Source organism: Saccopteryx bilineata, chromosome 3 (assembly GCF_036850765.1).
Source record: "Saccopteryx bilineata isolate mSacBil1 chromosome 3, mSacBil1_pri_phased_curated, whole genome shotgun sequence".
Classification (NCBI taxonomy): domain Eukaryota; kingdom Metazoa; phylum Chordata; class Mammalia; order Chiroptera; family Emballonuridae; genus Saccopteryx; species Saccopteryx bilineata.
The window spans coordinates 272,997,825-273,015,889 of record NC_089492.1 but is presented as its reverse complement, the minus strand read 5'-3'; the positions used below and the strand labels follow the sequence as shown (position 1 = coordinate 273,015,889).

General features: G+C 44.3%; 1 protein-coding gene across 3 annotated transcripts in view; it reads right to left on the bottom strand.

The window, feature by feature from the left end:
- Window positions 1-15,824, bottom strand: part of WASF2 (WASP family member 2) — a 96,192-nt gene extending 80,368 nt beyond the window's left edge. For 2 of the 3 annotated variants that reach the window (XM_066269962.1, XM_066269960.1), the window contains exon 1: window positions 15,636-15,824. The gene's annotated coding sequence lies outside the window, so the exon portion shown is untranslated. Of the gene's footprint in view, window positions 1-7,921; window positions 8,029-15,635 lie in introns of those variants that run through there. The other variant, XM_066269964.1, reaches the window with a different exon arrangement.
- Between the last annotated feature and the right edge of the window lie 2,241 nt (window positions 15,825-18,065).

Genomic DNA, 18,065 nt, shown 5'->3' with positions numbered 1-18,065 from the left:
ATATTTTCACGGACCGGCTTTTAGGGTAGGACGGATAAATGTATCACATGACAGAGACAAGCGTCAAGAGTGAGTCTTAGACGGATGTAACAGAGGGAATCTGGTCATTCTTTCAAAATAAAACATCGTGCCCTGGCCGGTTGGCTCAGCGGTAGAGCGTCGGCCTAGCGTGCGGAGGACCCGGGTTCGATTCCCGGCCAGGGCACACAGGAGAAGCGCCCATTTGCTTCTCCACCCCTCCGCCGCGCTTTCCTCTCTGTCTCTCTCTTCCCCTCCCGCAGCCAAGGCTCCATTGGAGCAGAGATGGCCCGGGCGCTGGGCATGGCTCTGTGGCCTCTGCCTCAGGCGCTAGAGTGGCTCTGGTCGCAACATGGCGACGCCCAGGATGGGCAGAGCATCGCCCCCTGGGGGGCAGAGCACCGCCCCTGGTGGGCGTGCCGGGTGGATCCCGGTCGGGCGCATGCGGGAGTCTGTCTGACTGTCTCTCCCTGTTTCCAGCTTCAGAAAAATGAAAAAAAAAATAAACAAAAACAAAAAAACAAAAAACATCGTTCAGACTTAAATATAAATAAAACGGAAATAATGTAAGTTATTTATTCTTTCTCTGTGGACCGGTACCAAATGACCCACGGACCAGTACCGGTCCGTGGGCCAGGGGTTGGGGACCACTGCTCTAACCGACTGAACTATTGGCCAGGGCTGCTTTATATTTTTTACTATGGCAATTGTTTTAAAAAACAAAGACCAGGCCTGACCTGTGGTGGCGCAGTGGATAAAGTGTCGACCTGGAAATGCTGAGGTCGCTGGTTCGAAACCCTGGGCTTGCCTGGTCAAGGCACATATGGGAGTTGATGCTTCCTGCTCCTCCCCCCCCCTTCTCTCTCTCTGTCTCTCTCTCCTCTCTCTCCTTTCTAAAATGAATAAATAAAATAAAAATAAATTTTAAAAAAACAAAGACCAGCCCTGGCCGGCTGGCTCAGTAGTAGAGCGTTAGCCTGGCGTGCAGGAGTCCCGGGTTCAATTCCCGGCCAGGGCACACAGGAGAGGCACCTATCTGCTTCTCCACCCCTCCCCCTCTCCTTCCTCTCTGTCTCTCTCTTCCCCTCCCGCAGCCAAGGCTCCATTGGAGCAAAGTTGGCCAGGGCGCTGAGAATGGCTCTGTGGCCTCTGCCTCAGGTGCTAGAATGGCTCTGGTTGCAACAGAGCAATGTCCCAGATGGGCAGAGCATCGCCCCCTGGTGGGCATGCCAGGTGGATCCTGGTCAGGCGCATGCGGGAGTCTGACTACCTCCCCGTTTCCAACTTCAGAAAAATACAAAAAAAAACAAACCAAAAAACCACTCATTATTTTTATTTTGGAGAGAGAAAGAGAGAAGGCAGGGGAGGAGCAGCAAGCATCAACTCTCATATTTGTCTTGACTAGGCCGGGGTTTTAAACCAGGGACGCCAGCATCCCAGGTTGACACTTTTTCCACTGCGCCACCAAGGTCAGGCATTATTTTTGTAATTGTAAAAAGATAAAGATAAAAATAAATCCGAGGAAACTTTCATTCTTTATTCACTTCTGGTTGGGTAATTGTTATAGTGAACGTACATTACTTTTGTAATTCCAAAGAGATTTTAAAAACACATAAATCTAGGCCTGACCTGTGGTGGTGCAGTGGGTAAAGCGTCGACTTAGAACGCTGAGGTTGTCAGTTTGAAACCCTAAGCTTGCTGGGTCAAGACTCATATAAGAAAAAAACTATCTATGAGTTGATGCTTCCTGTTCCTCCCCTACCTCCTTTTTCTCTCTCTCTCTCTGCTCTCTCTCAAATCAATAAATAAAATCTTAAAAAAAATACAAACAAACAAAACAAATAAACCTAGGATGTTATTAGAAAAGGCAAAGCCTGACCAGGTGGTGGAGCAGTAAATAAAGCATAGACCTGGGACGCTGAGGTCCCAGGTTCAAAACCCTGAGGTTTTTGGCTTGAGCATGGGCTCAACTGGCTAGAATGCAGACTCATCAGCTTGAGCATGAGGATGCTGACTTGAGCGTGGGATCACGGAAATGATCCCAAGGTCGCTGGCTTGAGCCCAAGGTCTGGCTTGAACAAGGGGTCACTGGCTCAGCTTGAGCGCCATTCCCCCACCCTCGCCCCATCAAGGCACATATAAGAAGCAATCAGTGAACAACTAAAGTGATGCAACTACATGTTGATACTTCTCATCTTTCTCCCTTCCTATATCTCTCTTAAAAAAAAAAAAAAAAAGACAGGTTTCAATCTCAAATCCATTATTAGTTGAGTGACTTTAAAGAAGTTATTTAACCTCTCTAAGCTTGTTTATCTATAAAACATAGCCACTGACATAATAAAATTTATCTCAAGTACTGAGGACTGACTGTAATGGTACAGATCAAAGTGGGAGCACTGTGCTTTGCAAATTATCACCCAATGAGTACTGAAGAAGCTTTAAAAATAAAGAAGGGAGCAAAGTTGGTCTTATATTTCTCATAATTTGACAGATACCTTTGGCATTAGAAATACTATTCCTTAAAAACTACCAGTATTCTGCCCTGGCTGGGTGGCTAAGTGGATAAAGCATTGACCCAGAAGTGGGTCTGATCCCTGATCAGAGCATATATAAGAAGCAATCAGGCCCTGGCCGGTTGGCTCAGTGGTAGAGCGTCAGTCTGGCATGCAGAAGTCTCGGGTTCGATTCCCGGCCAGGGCACACAGGAGAAGAACCCATCTGCTTCTCCACCCCTCCCCCTCTTCTTCCTCTCTGTCTCTCTCTTCCCCTCCCGCAGCGAGGTTCCATTGGAGCAGAGATGGCCTGGGCACTGGGGATGGCTCCTTGGCCTCTGCCCCAGGCGCTGGAGTGGCTCTGGTCACAGAGGAGCAACGCCCCAGAGGGGCAGAGCATCGCCCCCTGGTAGGCAGAGCTTCGCCCCCTGGTGGGCGTGCCGGGTGGATCCCGGTCGGGCGCATGCGGGAGTCTGTCTAACTGTCTCTCCCCGTTTCCAGCTTCAGAAAAATACAAAAAAAAAAAAAGAAGCAATCAATGGGTATACAACTAAATGGAACAACTAAATGGCCTTTCTCTCTCTCTCTTTCTCAAATCAATGGAAAAATCTTTCTAAAAATCTTTAAAAAAAACTATCAACATCCTTACAAAGGGAAATTTACTTACAGTTCTCAACTGTAAATAGAGAACATCAATGGGTATGACATAAGACCTTCTTTTACACATACAATTTGAGAGAAAGTTTTTAGATTGAGTACTTGCTAGAATAATGGCATTATCAGGGGTGAAAAAGGTTTCAATTCTAAATGCTTGAGAGTAAAAGAATTGCTCTTGTAACTTTACTATGTCAATTATAAAGTTTAAATGTCACTGTGATTTATATGTGTGTAAGCTATATATGTGTGCATATACACTCAAATTTGAACTAGAATGAACCACTGCTTATTTCTAAAACGCCTTCTATACTCTAAAACTAAGAAACTTACCGGTAATTCTGTTTAACTGGAATTAATCTTACAACTAAGAGTATATGTCTCAGACTTATCTATATTTTACCAAAAAAGAAAACAGCTTGAAAAATACAGTGTGTCCTTAAAGTCATGGTGCACTTTTGACCAGTCACAGGAAAGCAACAAAAGACAATAGAAATGTGAAATCTGCACCAAATAAAAGGAAAACTCTCCCAGTTTCATACCTATTCAGTGCAGTTCGATGTGGGAGCACGCACAGATTTTTTAGGGCTCCTTAGGTAGCTATCCCGTATAGCAGGGGTCCCCAAACTTTTTACACAGGGGGCCAGTTCACTGTCCCTCAGACCGTTGGAGGGCCGGACTATAAAAAAAACTATGAACAAATCCCTATGCACACTGCACATATCTTATTTTAAAGTAAAAAAACAAAACGGGAACTAATACAATATTTAAAATAAAAAACAAGTAAATTTAAATCAAGAAACTGACCAGTATTTCAATGGGAGCTATGGGCCTGCTTTTGGCTAATGAGATGGTCAATGTGCTCCTTTCATTGACCACCAATGAAAGAGGTGCCCCTTCCGGAAGTGCAGCAGGGACCGGATAAATAGCCTCAGGGGGCCGCATGTGGCCCGCGGGCCCGTAGTTTGGGGACCCCTGCCTATAGCCTCTACAGACTTGTCACTGACCGATGGCCTACCAGAATGGGGTTTCTCCACCAAACTGCCGGTTTCCTTCAACTGCTTATCCCACCGAGTAAAGTTATTCCTATGTGGTGGCGCTTCATTATAAATGTGCCGATATTCACATTGCACTTTGGTCACGGATTCGAATTTAGCGAGCCACAGAACACACTAAACTTTCCTCTGTACCATCCACATCTCGACTGGCATGGCCGTGGGCTGCTCTGCTGTATACACGGTGTTACATCATCTGCGCATGCGCACATGCTGCCACATCATCCCACAGAAACTGGGAGGGTTTTCCTTTTATTTGGTGCAGATTTCACATTTCTATCGTCTTTTGTTGCTTTCCTGTGACCGGTCAAAAGTGCACCACGACTTTACGGACACACTGTACATCACAGGCAAAGTTGAATAGCTACTCTTATTGATTTCAAACTTTTTATTAGTGTGTGAAAATCATGACGAAGAGCAAATTTTTCTGAGATACTTCTATATCTGAACGTTATTTCCTCTGCAAGCATTCAATAATTCTTGTTTCTATTCTTCTCCTTTCTAATTCAATTCTGTTTGGTTTCTAATTTCAGAAGAATGTTTCATTTGCATACATGGTAACTATTCTGAGTTACCATTCATAACTATACATTTGAATTCTCTAGAGTACCATTCATAACTTCTAAGGGTTATGAATGGGGGAGAACACTCATTCAACTTCACTTTAATGGTTACCAAGACATGAATGATTATGTTATTTGTGGAGGGTTGGCCAAAGGAGAGTAAAGTCCCCAAACATTACTACTAACTTGTCATCACTTTGTGAATGTCCAAAGGGACAAAGGATGGCTGCCTCGACCAATCTACCTATCACAAAAAATACTGAACTTATAAAAACATTGTTCTCCGGAAGACCCAGGTTTGAGACCCCAAGGTCGCCAGCTTGAGCACGGGCTCATCTGGTTTGAGCAGGCTCACCAGCTTGGACCCAAGGTTGCTGGCTCGAGCAAGGGGTTACTCGGTCTGCTGAAGGCCCGCGGTCAAGGCACATATGAGAAGGCAATCAGTGAACAATTAAGGTGTTGCAATGCGCAATGAAAAACTAATGATTGATGCTTCTCATCTCTCTCCGTTCCTGTCTGTCTGTCCCTGTCTATCCCTCTCTCTGTCTCTGGAAAAAAAAAATTTTTAAATAAAAAAACGTGTTCTTTACAGTACAAAGTGTCTGTTCAGGGACATCAAAAGATATATTTTAGCCAGGAAATTCAAATTTTAGCAAAGAATATTGACAAGTGCTGGCAAGTTCTCTATAAAACCAATGCTGGTTCTTCTTTAAATATTAAACTTTTCAGCTATGAGCTTTTCTGGAAAAATCTTTTATGCAAGGTAGTAATATTCTAGTAATTCTTTATTCCATCTAATCAGTGGTAGAAACTTGTTACACAAAGAAATCTGGCTGCATAAATAATTCAGCTATCTGTACTACTCTAATGTATTTAAACAAAATAAAATATGAACAGAATAAAAATAATGGGGCTATTTTAAGGTTGTCACTTCCTGATTTCCTTCATTTTTATTTTTATCCAAAGTCAGAGACAAGAGACTACATAACCACAAAGAAGGAATATGAGGCATGTACACTAGAGGATATTTATACTCACTTCCTTCTACGACTATAGACCACCCCCAGCCCTTGATTCGGTAGTCCTAAAGAGGGAGTAATTTTGCCTTCCAGGGGACATTTGACAATATCTGGAGACATTTTTGGTTGTTACAGGTAGTGGGTCGATTCAGGAATACTGCTAAACATGCTACAGTGTACAGAAAAGTCTTCCATAATTACAGAATCATCCGGTCCAATATGTCAGTAATTCCTCAAGGTCCAAGAAAGACCTATCACTCACAGTAATAAATGTTTGCTGATCTGAACTGCAAAGACCATGATCGGAAGAGAAGCCTACAAGAAGAAAAGCGAAAGCCCTGGCCGGTTGGCTCAGTGGTAGAGTGTCAGCCTGGCATGCAGGAGTCCTGGGTTCGATTCCCGGCCAGAGCACACAGGAGAAGCGCCCATCTGCTTCTCCACCCCTCCCCTCTCCTTCCTCTCTGTCTCTCTCTTCCCCTCCCACAGCCAGGGCTCCATTGGAGCAAAGTTGGCCCAGGTGCTGAGGATGGCTCCATGGCCTCTGCCTCAGGCGCTAGAATGGCTCGTTGCAACAGAGCAACGCCCCGGATAGGCAGAGCATCGCCCCCTGGTGGGCATGGCGAGTGGATCCCGGTCGGGCGCATGCGGGAGTCAGTCTGACTGCCTCCCCGTTTCCAACTTCAGAAAAATACCAAAAAAAAAAAAACCAACAAAGAAGAAAAGCGAAGCATGACCAGGCTGTAGTGCAGTGGATAGAGCATTGAACTGTGATGCGGAGGACCCAGGTTCGAGACCCTGAGGTTGCCAGCTTGAACGCGGGCTCATCTGGTTTGAGCAAAGCTCAGCAGCTTGGACTCAAGGTCGTTGGCTTGAGCAAGGGGTTACTCGGTCTGCTGAACGCCCACGGTCAAAGCACATATGAGAAAGCAATCAATGAACAACTGAGGTGTCGCAAGGAAAAACTGATGATTGATGCTTCTCATCTCTCTCAGTTCTTGTCTGTCCCTATCTATCCCTCTCTCTGACTCTGTCTCTGTAAAAAAAATTTAAAAATTAAAAAAAATAAATTTAAAAAAAAAGAAGAAAAGCGAAGAGAGAGGCCTTAAGTTAGCATCTATTACATCATTTAAGTTGTAGGCTGAACACCAATCATACAAAATAAACCAATACAGCCTGACCTGTGGTGGCATAGTGAGTAAAGCGTCGAAATGCTGAGGTAGCCGGTTCGAAACTCTGGTCTTGCCTGGTCAAGGCACATATGGGAGTTGATGCTTCCAGCTCCTCCCCCCTTTCTCTCTCTCTGTGTCTCCTCTCTCTCTCTCTCCCTCCCTCTCCTCTCTAAAATGAATAAATAAATTAATTAAAAATCAAAATAAACCAATACAGTTTGGCCCTTAAAGAGCTCACAGCCAGGTAGGGGAAAGAGTTTTGTAATTTGTCTGCTATCACATTTAATAATCTGATACATGCATTAAGGAAGGAGAAAAAAATACAAGGTAGCCACTCAACTTTTCCCCAATATGCTTCATGGAATAGATGATATCTTAGTTCAGTTCTGAAGGATGAGTAGGAGGAATCTTATTTCATAACTTACAAGCCTCTTTCCAAACAAAGAGCCATTCATTTCTTCAGTAAACAAAAAGCTATGGAATATCAATTATATTCCAAGCACTGTGTTATGTATTGAAGACCCAGTCAAATTATAATATTCCCAATTTAGCAATTGTCACCCTAATAGATGTTAGTAAGGCCAACAAAACCAAAAGGCAACAAAACTCTGAGTTGCCTGTTGACATAGACTAATTTATCTTGCTAGGTCACAAAATTAGCATGGTAATGCTAGCCAAGTAGCTAGCAATGAACTATGAGTTAATACCTGCCAACTGTTTGATGTGTTGATATCTTGGAAAGCTATTTTACTTTAAGAAAAAATCTGGGGCTTCTTCTATCCTATCCAATTGATGCCAGGACCAACAGTAAATTAATCAATATGTATTTATTGAGCACCCACAATATTCTTAGGTCAGTGGTCCTCAACCCTGATTGTACACTGACATCAAAGCTCTCAAGCCAGCCTGACCTGTGGTGGTGCAGCGAATAAATCATCAACCTGGCCTGACCTGTGGTGGTGCAGTGGATAAAGCGTCGACCTGGAAATGCTGAGGTCGCCGGTTCGAAACCCTGGGCTTGCCTGGTCAAGGCACATATGGGAGTTGATGCTTCCAGCTCCTCCCCGCTTCTCTCTCTCTGTCTCTCCCTCTCCTCTGTAAGATGAATAAATAAATAAAAAATTAAAAAAAAAAAACCATCTCCTTAAAAAAAAAAAAAATCATCAACCTGGAATTCTGAAGTCACTGGTTTGAAACCCTGGCCTTGCCTGGTCAAGGCACATGTGGGAGCTGATGCTTCCTGGTCCCCCCCTTTTCTCTCTCTCTCTCTCTCTCCTCTCTAAAATGAGTTTAAAAAAGAAAAAAGAGCTCCCAGGCCAGATATGATTATTTTTATTTTTTTTAGAAGAAAAAATTTTTAATTGATTTGAGAGAGAGAACGAGAGAGACATCAATTTGTCGTTCTACTTATCTATGCATTCTTTGGTTGATTCTTGTATGTGCCCCGACAGGGGATCAAACATGTAACCTTGGCACACTGGCCAATGTTCTAACCAACTGAACTACCCAGCGATGGCTGAATATTTTTATTTTTTTTAATTATTTTTTATTTACTTATTCATTTTAGAAAAGAGAGAAAGGGGGGGGCAGGAAGCATCAACTCCCATATATGCCTTGACCAGGCAGCGTAGGGTTTCGAACTGGCAACCTCAGAGTTCCAGGTCGACGCTTGATCCACTGTGCCACCATAAGTCAGGCCGGCTGAATATTTTTAAATGGTAAATTCTTTTTCTTTTTTTTTATTCATTTTAGAGGAGAAAGAGAAGGGAGGAAGGAGCAGGAAGCATCAACTCCCAATGTGCCTAGACCAGGCAAGCCCAGGGTTTCAAACCTGCAACCTCAGCATTCCATGTCAATGCTTTATCCATTGTGCCACTACAGGACAGGCTTTAAATGGTAAATTCTGATGCAAGAAAAGTTTGGTGCCCTGGCCTTTAGGCATTACAGAATACAAATAAAGTATAAGGCACAGTTCCTGTCTTTTTTTTTTTTTTTTTTTACAGAGAGGAAGAGTCAGAAAGAAGGATAGACAGGGACAGACAGACAGGAACAGAGAGAGATGAGAAGCATCAGTCATTAGTTTTTCGTTGTGACACCTTAGTTGTTCACTGATTGCTTTCTCATATGTGCCTTGACCGCAGGCCTTCAGCACACTGAGTAATCCCTTGCTCAAGCCAGCGACCTTGGGTCCAAGCTGGTGAACTTTTGCTCAAACCAGATGAACCCATGCTCAAGCTGGCGACCTCGGGGTTTCGAACTCAGGTCCTCCACATCCCAGCCCAACACTCTATCCACTGTGCCACCGCCTGATCAGGCCACAGTTCCTGTCTTGAAGAACTTATCCACAATCACAACAGATCTGGAATAGAATGTTAGTCCACTAATGTGTAACCCTTTTACAATATTATCTGTGCTTATGAAATAGAAGAAACTGACCATGGCAAGTTTGCTCAGTGGACAGAGCATCAGCCTGGTGTGCAGACATCTCAGGTTCGATCCCGGGTCAGGGCACACATGAGAAGCGACCATCTGCTTCTCTTCCCTTCACTCTCCCCTGATTCTCTCTTTTCCCTCTCTTCTCCTCTCACAGCCAATGGCTCCACTGACTCGAATGTTGGCCCTGGGCACTGAGGATGGCTCAGTTGATTACAGCATTAGCTCCAGACTAGGGTTGCTGGGGGGATCCCAGTCAGGGCGCATGCAGGAGTCTGTCTTAACTATCTTCCCTCTCACTTAAAAAAATAAATAGCCTGACCTGACCTGTGGTGGCGCAGTGGATAAAGTGTCAACCTGGAAACGCTGAGGTTACCGGTTCAAAACCCTGGGCTTGCCTGGTCAAGGCACATATGGGAGTTGATGGTTTCTGCTCCTCCCCCCTTCTCTCTCTCTCTCTCCTCCCTCTCTATAATGAATAAATAAAATCTTTACTAAAAATAAATAAATAAATAAATAAATAGCCTGACCAAGTGGTGGCACAGTAGCTAGAGCGTCGGACTAGGATGCGGAAGACCCAGGTTCAAGACCCCAAGGTCGCTAGCTTGAGCGCAGGCTCATCTGGTTTGAGCGAGCTCACCAGCTTGAGCCCAAGGTCGCTGGCTCAAGCAAGGGATCACTCGGTCTGCTGTAGCTCCCCCCCCATCAAGGCACATACGAGAAAGTAATCAATGAACAACTAAGAGGCTGCAACGAAGAATTGATGTTTCTCAACTCCCTCCCTTCCTGTCTGTCCCTATCTGTCCCTCTCTCTGACTCTGTCACACACAAAAAAAATAAATAAAAATAATAAATAAACAATTTTAAACAATGAAACAGAAGAAACTGAAGTAATTTGGGTAAGAATTGCTCCTATTCCCTAGTCTAGTAATCATACACTGATTCTACCTACACTTTTCCAATACCCTTCTCTTCTAGACAGTGACAGTACTGTTCCCAGGAACTGTGGAGACACCTCAAGTAGAAGAGTAAATTGAGGTCCTCAAATCATGTGGCTATGTGGTATCCTGAAGTCCAGAATCTCTCAAATTCATGCTGTCATGGAGCTTCTCTTAGAAAGAAATAATTCACCCTGACATGTGGTGGCACATGTGGATAAAGCATCGACCTGGAACACTGAGGTCACCAGTTCGAAACCCTGAGCTTGACTGGTCAAGGCACATATAGGAGTTGATGTTTCCTGCTCCTCTCCCCTTCTCTTTCTCTCTCCCTCTCTCTCCTCTCTAAAATGAATAAAATTTTTAAAATCTTAGAAATAATTCTTTAACCTCCAACAATATCAGTCACCTCAGTCTATGATGTTCAAGAAAAGTAAAGAATAGACTGAGTTTTTGAAAATTTTCTCTTAGAGGTCCTTGGTCATTTAAAGAAACTACCCGAATTCATAAAGCTAATAAACTCAAGTTTCTCATAGAGCATATGCTCAAGATAAAAATACTCTAAATTAAACATGTTTTAGTAAACTCCTTTCCAAGAGTTGCAAATTGTGGAGGCTTCATACATTTTTTTTTTTTTTATTCATTTTAGAGAGGAGAAGGAGAGACAGAGGGAGAGAGAGAGAAGAGAGACAGAGAGAGAGAAGGGGGGAGGAGCAGGAAGCACCAGCTCCCATATGTGCCTTGACCAGGCAAGCCCAGGGTTTCGAACCGGCGACCTCAGCATTTCCAGGTCGACGCTTTATCCACTGCGCCACCACAGGTCAGGCCTTCATACATTAAAAATAAAAAGTTTTTGACATAAATCTCATCTAGCAGCAATAAATTATACTAAACACTACCCTGAAGGGAATCTAGGCTTTAAATTCTGCATATATGAATCTACAGATCCTCACCTGATTAAGTCTTTCTCTGAATTATACAGAAAAAGGTACAAGTCTCTTAACTGCTATACAGAGAGGAGAGCAAGACACTATAAATTACTTTTTATAAAAAAGGGGTATAGCCTGACCTGTGGTGGCACAGTGGATAAAGCGTTGACCTGGAAATGCTGAGGTTGCCAGTTCAAAACCCTGGGCTTGCCTGGTCAAGGCACATATGGGAGTTGATGCTTCCTGCTCCTCCCCCTTCTCTCTGTCTCTCCCTCTCTTCTCTCTCTCTCTCTCTCTCTCTCTACTTTCTAAAATGAATAAATAAAATAAAAATAAAATTTAAAAAAAAAGAGGGGTATAGGGTATCAGTCAAACATCTAAAACAGTGAACAATGCCCTAACCTGGCAGTTCAGTTGGAGAGAGTGCTATCCTGATTGCCAAGGTTGCAGGTCTGATCCCGGACTGGGGCACATACAAGAAGCTATCAATGGCCCTAGCCAGATAGCTTAGTTGTTTAGAGGGTCGTCCGAACAGGTAAAGGTTGCAGGTTCAAGCACCAGTCAGGGCACATACAGGAACAGATCACTGTTTCTTTCTCTCTCTCACAAATCAATAAAAGAAAAAGGAAAAAGAACCAACCAATGGCCTTGGCCAGGTTGCTCAGTGGACATAGAGCATTGTCCCTGCATGCCAAGGTTGTGGGTTCCAGAGAAGCAGCCAATAAATGCACAATTAAATGAAACTAAGTAGAATAACAAGTTGAGTTGATGCTTCTCTCTCGTCCTTCCCCCACCTCTCTTTCTCCCTTCCTCTGCCTCTCTCTCAAATCAACGGAAAAGTAAAAAGTAAAATAAAACAAAAACAATCATCCAATGTATACATAAGTAAGTAGAACAAATTGATGTTTCTCTCCTGTTTTCATCTCTCTAACTCAATAAATAAAATTAAAATAAATAAAAAATAAAACAGGGACCAATGAGGACATTAAAAGGTAAATTTGGTACTTAAGGTAAAATGCACACTGGCACATATTAATTAGAGTAAGATGATTTTCTGAAAGAAACAACAAAATAAGTACATGTAATATTGTTTTTATGATGCATGAATAATTCTATGTAATATTGTTTTTATGATGCATGACTTTAAAATTGGCTTGGTTTACAAAGTTTTTCCTTGTAACTGTTCTTGTCATCATGTAAGTTTTATCCACAGAGGTCCACAATCCCTTAACTTCAACTCCAAAATCCAAAAGGCTGCAATAAACAAGTTTTTCATTATTCATTTGGTAGCAAAATCCAACATGAAATGATACAAGGCTATTTATAGTATTTATTTATCCCAGTTGGTATGAATATTTTGACATTTTACTACAGTAATGTGTTTGATTACAAGGTACTGCCCCAGACCTCTCTGGAATGTTACATAATCAGAGTACATGTACCATATTCTGTATCTAAAATCCAAAAAATTCAAAATTCAGAAAAACCTGAAGCTCCAAGAACAACTTTTTTTCTGGCCACAAAGTACTGTAAATTGGTATATTAATTAAAACTACCATAAATCTCATACAGAAAATATAACCAATACTGAGAATAAAAGTAGATCTTCACATGCAATAAATCAATGTCTTAACAACTATTCACAACACACAATCCTATAAAATAAGGTATTAAAAAGACTTAACAAATGTCAAAAACATAACACTTGTTTTTCAAGTGATGGTGACATTTGCATCATCCAATACCTAGATCAATTCCTCTTAGGTTAAAATGTGCTAATTTAAGCCCCAACCAGGAGCTCAGGTGATTAAATCACTGTTTCCATATGCCAAGGTTGCAGGGGTTTTGTGTTTTTTTTTTCTGAAGTTGGAAATGGGGAGGCAGTCAGACAAACTCCTGCATGTGCCCGACCAGGATCCAGCCGGCACGCCTACCAGGGGCGATCCTCTGCCCATCTGGGGCATCACTCTGTTGCAACCAGAGCCATTCTAGTGCCTGAGGCAGAGGCCATGGAGCCATCCTCAGCACCCGGGCCAACTTTGCTCCAATGGAGCCTTGGCTGCAGGAGGGGAAGAGAGAGAGAGAGAGAGGAAGGAGAGGGGGAGGGGTGGAGAAGCAGATGGGTGCTTCTCCTGTGTGCCCTGGCCAAGAATCGAACCTGGGACTCCTGCACACCAGGCCGACGCTCTACCACTGAGCTAACCGGCCAGGGCCTGGTTGCAGGTTTGATCCCTGGTCAGGGCACATACAAAAATCAACCAATGCATGCATAAATAAGTGGAACAACAAATCAATGTTTCTTTCTCTTCTCTCTCTCTCTTAAATCAATAAACTTAAAAAATAAAACCCAAAAAAATAAAACAGACTCAAAGACTGCAATTAATTATGTTGAAAAAAAGAATCATCCACTGATTAGTAACACACCCAGTAAAATGTCCTAATTTCCTTAAAGCTTTATCTCAGACGGTTTAAGACTTAAAATTGTTTTATTTTATTCCAGATTATAATTTCTGAACATTGAACAAATCACAACTGACTTTTTCTGTGAAAGCAGAGCCTGGGACAGGATCAGCAACAGGGACAGCTCTTAAATATATCTGAACGGAAAGAAGAGTTTCACAGTTCTTTCCTTCCTTCCTCCTTCAGTTGCTGCTTTCTGGTTTTAGAATTTCAAACAAAGAAATATATATTGGCTTCACTGCTAAGAAACGCCCTCTTTCTCAGCAACTTCCTCTTCTAATTTTCTTCCCTACCATTGACATATGAGAACAATACACAGACAGTCCTACCACTTTGATTAACCAAAAGTCTGAGGTTTGGAAAAATTAAGGGCTGCAATTTATAATTACCCAACTACCTACCAATCCAGGTCCACAATTTTGACTCAGCTAGATGTTAGGTAACAGGGAGCACAAAGAAAGAAAGATGCTTAATCAAAGGCAGGCTATTGAACTTTTTACTCTTGGAATCCAAAGAAATTTGAACTAACAAATGAGAAATTTCTTCCATCCCAAGAAAATTTGGCCTTCATAGAAAGGAGAAAAAAATACTGGGCTGGCAGCACTCTGAACCAAGTGTCAAGTCTATGCACCAATAGTTGGTGAACTTTCTTCTACAGACCAACCAGTCAGGATTTAAACCGAGCTCTCAAGTTCTAACACACTTGAAAGGGACTTTTACAACTTAGAAATAGTCCTTTCCAACTCACAGACTGACCATTGGGGAGATCTAGACCCAGCCTACCTTACCAGAGCGTCTGGGACCGGACCTCTCCCCTGATTTGTAACAAAGCAAAGTTCTTTTAAGTGGACAGAGACTTCCCCCCCTTGCCCAGTGAGTATCAAAGGAAAACACCTTACCCTTGGTAAGCTCTACACCTGCACCTTATTGGGTGACCTTGAGCTAATTTACCTAACTCCTTAACTTAGTTTCTTTGTGTGCAAATTCTCAAGGACAGCTGTAAAAATTAAATAACATATGCCTAAACGAGGTCTGGTGCATAGTAGGCGCGCCAAAAATGTTCTCCTTCCTCCTCCTAATTCTCCTGAATTCTTCTGGGCCTCAATTTCAATCATAGCCCCAAGAGATTCCAAAGACTCCTTCCTCTTCTGATTTTACAGAGAACTATATAAAACTTTCCCATGTCAGAGGCTCTAGGATTCTGGAGGTCCAAGACATCACTCCATCATAGTCTGGGGTTCATCCAAAGCCTTCGTGGAAGAGCCCCTTTAGCCAACTTTCCTTATTCTGCAGTACCATCGCGAACACATAGATATACCTCCTCCTTACTGCAGTAGTGTCTTGTACACATAGGTATGCACATGGAGGTACACACGCATATACACAGTCCCAACCTCCACTTGGCACTTAGCAGACCAGGGGTCTCAAAGAACAAATCAATTCCTTCATGAACCAGAGATGGAAACTGAGGCTCCGCCTGCGGGAAAACTTGCCCAAGACTTCAGACAACATCTGGGATACAACTCCTGTATATGTCTAACTGCCTGCAAAGCCTCTGCTTTACAAATGATGAAAGTGAGGCCCAGAGAGGGAAATGATTTGCTCAAGGTCAAACAGCGAGCTGGTGGCACAGCTAGGTCAAGTTAGGGCACTTTCGAAACCTCACAGACTCGTGCCCCCCGCCCCCCAGTCTCCGAGGGGGTCTCCAGGACATCTACTCCCTGAGCAAGGGAATGAAAAATAAGACGCCAACCCGAGCAGACCGATCACCAGGCTGCTGCCGGTACGTGGGAGAAGGCGAGGCCCACACTCCCGCAGGACCCTGCACGGCTCAGGAGGGGCGGCCCGACCCGGCCCGGCCCAGCGCCTGACCGCAGGGCCCGCCCGCGGGGACTTGTTGCTCACCTGGTCTCGCGCAATCGCCGTCAGCGACAGACCGGCCCTCTGGCCGCCCTTCTCCGCCCGGAGTCTGGCCACGCGTGCCACCTCGCAGGCTGCCACACTGCCGGACCCCACTCAGTGCGCTACGCCCCCAGCCGCGCTCAACCGGCCCGTGTCCGCCATTACGCGATTCCCCGCCCTGGGACGCAGCCACACCCCGCCAATGGTCCTGATTGGTTCTCTGCTCCACCCGCCTCGGGCTTTCGGGCATTTCATTGGCCTGAGTGGAATGCCAGTTAAATAGCTACGCAAAAAACGTACTCAAGGGTACTGTCCCCGGAGCTCCACCCGAGTTACTTCCGCAATCGGAGTAAACAGCGGGGGGTCAAACCAAGTGAAGTAGGGGTAGAAATTAAACTAAATCAATTCCTAAATTCGAAGTAGGAAAGTTCACCTAAAAAAGTATAAAAACTCATACAAAGTGTATTGAAAAGCGAGTTCTTTTTCTCAGAGTTAAAAGAACCAGTTTTTTTGATGGAGGAGAAGGGCCAGACTCATGAACTTTTCCGTGGGCACCCCTAAAGTTGCGAATAGTTTTTTTGTCCCTTCCCTCCGGGTCTCCGCCCGGCCGAAAGGGTGGAGAGAGTGAGTCACGGGCTCGAACCCGCTGCTAAAGTATCCAATATGCAACGAAGCCTGGGTCCTGGGAATGGGAGGTGGTTCTGAAAGGCCAGGGTCAGGTGTTCTGGACCCTGGTTCAGCCCCACCTCATTGTGCAACTGAAGACTACTCCCTGAATTTATCTGGATCTTAGTTTGTCCTTCTTAAATAGTAGTCCTGTCTTCCTCAAGTCTTGGAGTGTTTGATGAAGATTCATGAATGAATGGGTATATGTGCATCTTGTTGATTATAAAAGGATGTAGCTGGTTATCAATGTAATATTCACAAGTTAGCAAAGATACCTCATTTAGTTCTCTAGAGCAGTGGTCCCCAACCCCCGGGTCATGGACCAGTACCAGTCCGTGGGCCATTTGGTACTGGTCCGCAGAGAAAGAATAAATAACTTACATTATTTCCGTTTTTTTATATTTAAGTCTGAACGGTGTTTTATTTTATTTTTTTTACAGTTTTTTATTTATTTTTTATTTTATTTTATTTTTTTACAGGGACAGAGAGAGAGTCAGAGAGAGGGATAGACAGGGACAGACAGACAGGAACGGAGAGAGATGAGAAGCATCAATCATCAGTTTTTCGTTGCGACACCTTAGTTGTTCATTGATTGCTTTCTCACTGTGCCTTAACCGCGGGCCTTCAGCAGACCTGAGTAACCCCTTGCTCGAGCCAGCAGCCTTGGGTCCAAGCCAGTGAGCTTTTGCTCAAACCAGATGAGCTCATGCTCAAGCTGGCGAACTCAAGGTCTCGAACCTAGGTCTAACGCATCCCAGTCCTACACTCTATCCACTGCGCCACCGCCTGGTCAGGCTGAACGATGTTTTATTTTTAAAAAATGACCAGATTCCCTCTGTTACATCCATCTAAGACTCACTCTTTTTTTTTTTTTTTTTTTTTTTTTTTTTTTTTTCTGAAGCTGGAAACAGGGAGAGACAGTCAGACAGACTCCCGCATGCGCCCGACCGGAATCCAACCGGCACGCCCACCAGGGGCGATGCTCTGCCCACCAGGGGGCGATGCTCTGCCCTCCTGGGCGTCACTCTGCCGCAACCAGAGCCACTCTAGCGCCTGGGGCAGAGGCCAAGGAGCCATCTCCAGTGCCCGGGCCATCTTTGCTCCAATGAAGCCTTGGGTGCGGGAGGGGAAGAGAGAGACAGAGAGGAAGGAGAGGGGGGGGGTGGAGAAGCAAATGGGCGCTTCTCCTCTGTGCCCTGGCCGGGAATCAAACCCGGGTCCCCCGCGCGCCAGGCCGACGCTCTACCGCTGAGCCAACCGGCCAGGGCCTAAGACTCACTCTTGACGCTTGTCTTGGTCACGTGATACATTTATCTGTCCCACCCTAAAGGCCAGTCAGTGAAAATATTTTCTGACACTAAACCGGTCCGTGGCCCAATAAAGGTTGGGGACCACTGCTCTAGAGCAACCGTGTGAGGCAGATACTGTTCGAGGCAAATACTGTTCTTGTTTTATGGAAGAGAAAACTGAAAACCTCATGACTAACCCTAGGTCACCCAGGGAATTTAAAACAACCCTGGGACTCAAACCTGTATCTTTTGGCTTGCAATTCCTATATGTCTCCCCTCCAGGCCTGGTGTCCCCTCAGAAAGACTTCCCTCCCCAAACCCCTTAGCAGTCCAGGAAGGGTCTTGAGGGTGCCAGGTCCCATCTCTCTGGCCACCCTCCAGCTATTGTAATCATTAAGGTTTCAGGGGAAAAGTTACTCTCTGGGTGTATGCCTGAGCTGTTTCTGGTATCCTAAGAATCAGGAAGTGAGTAAGGGAT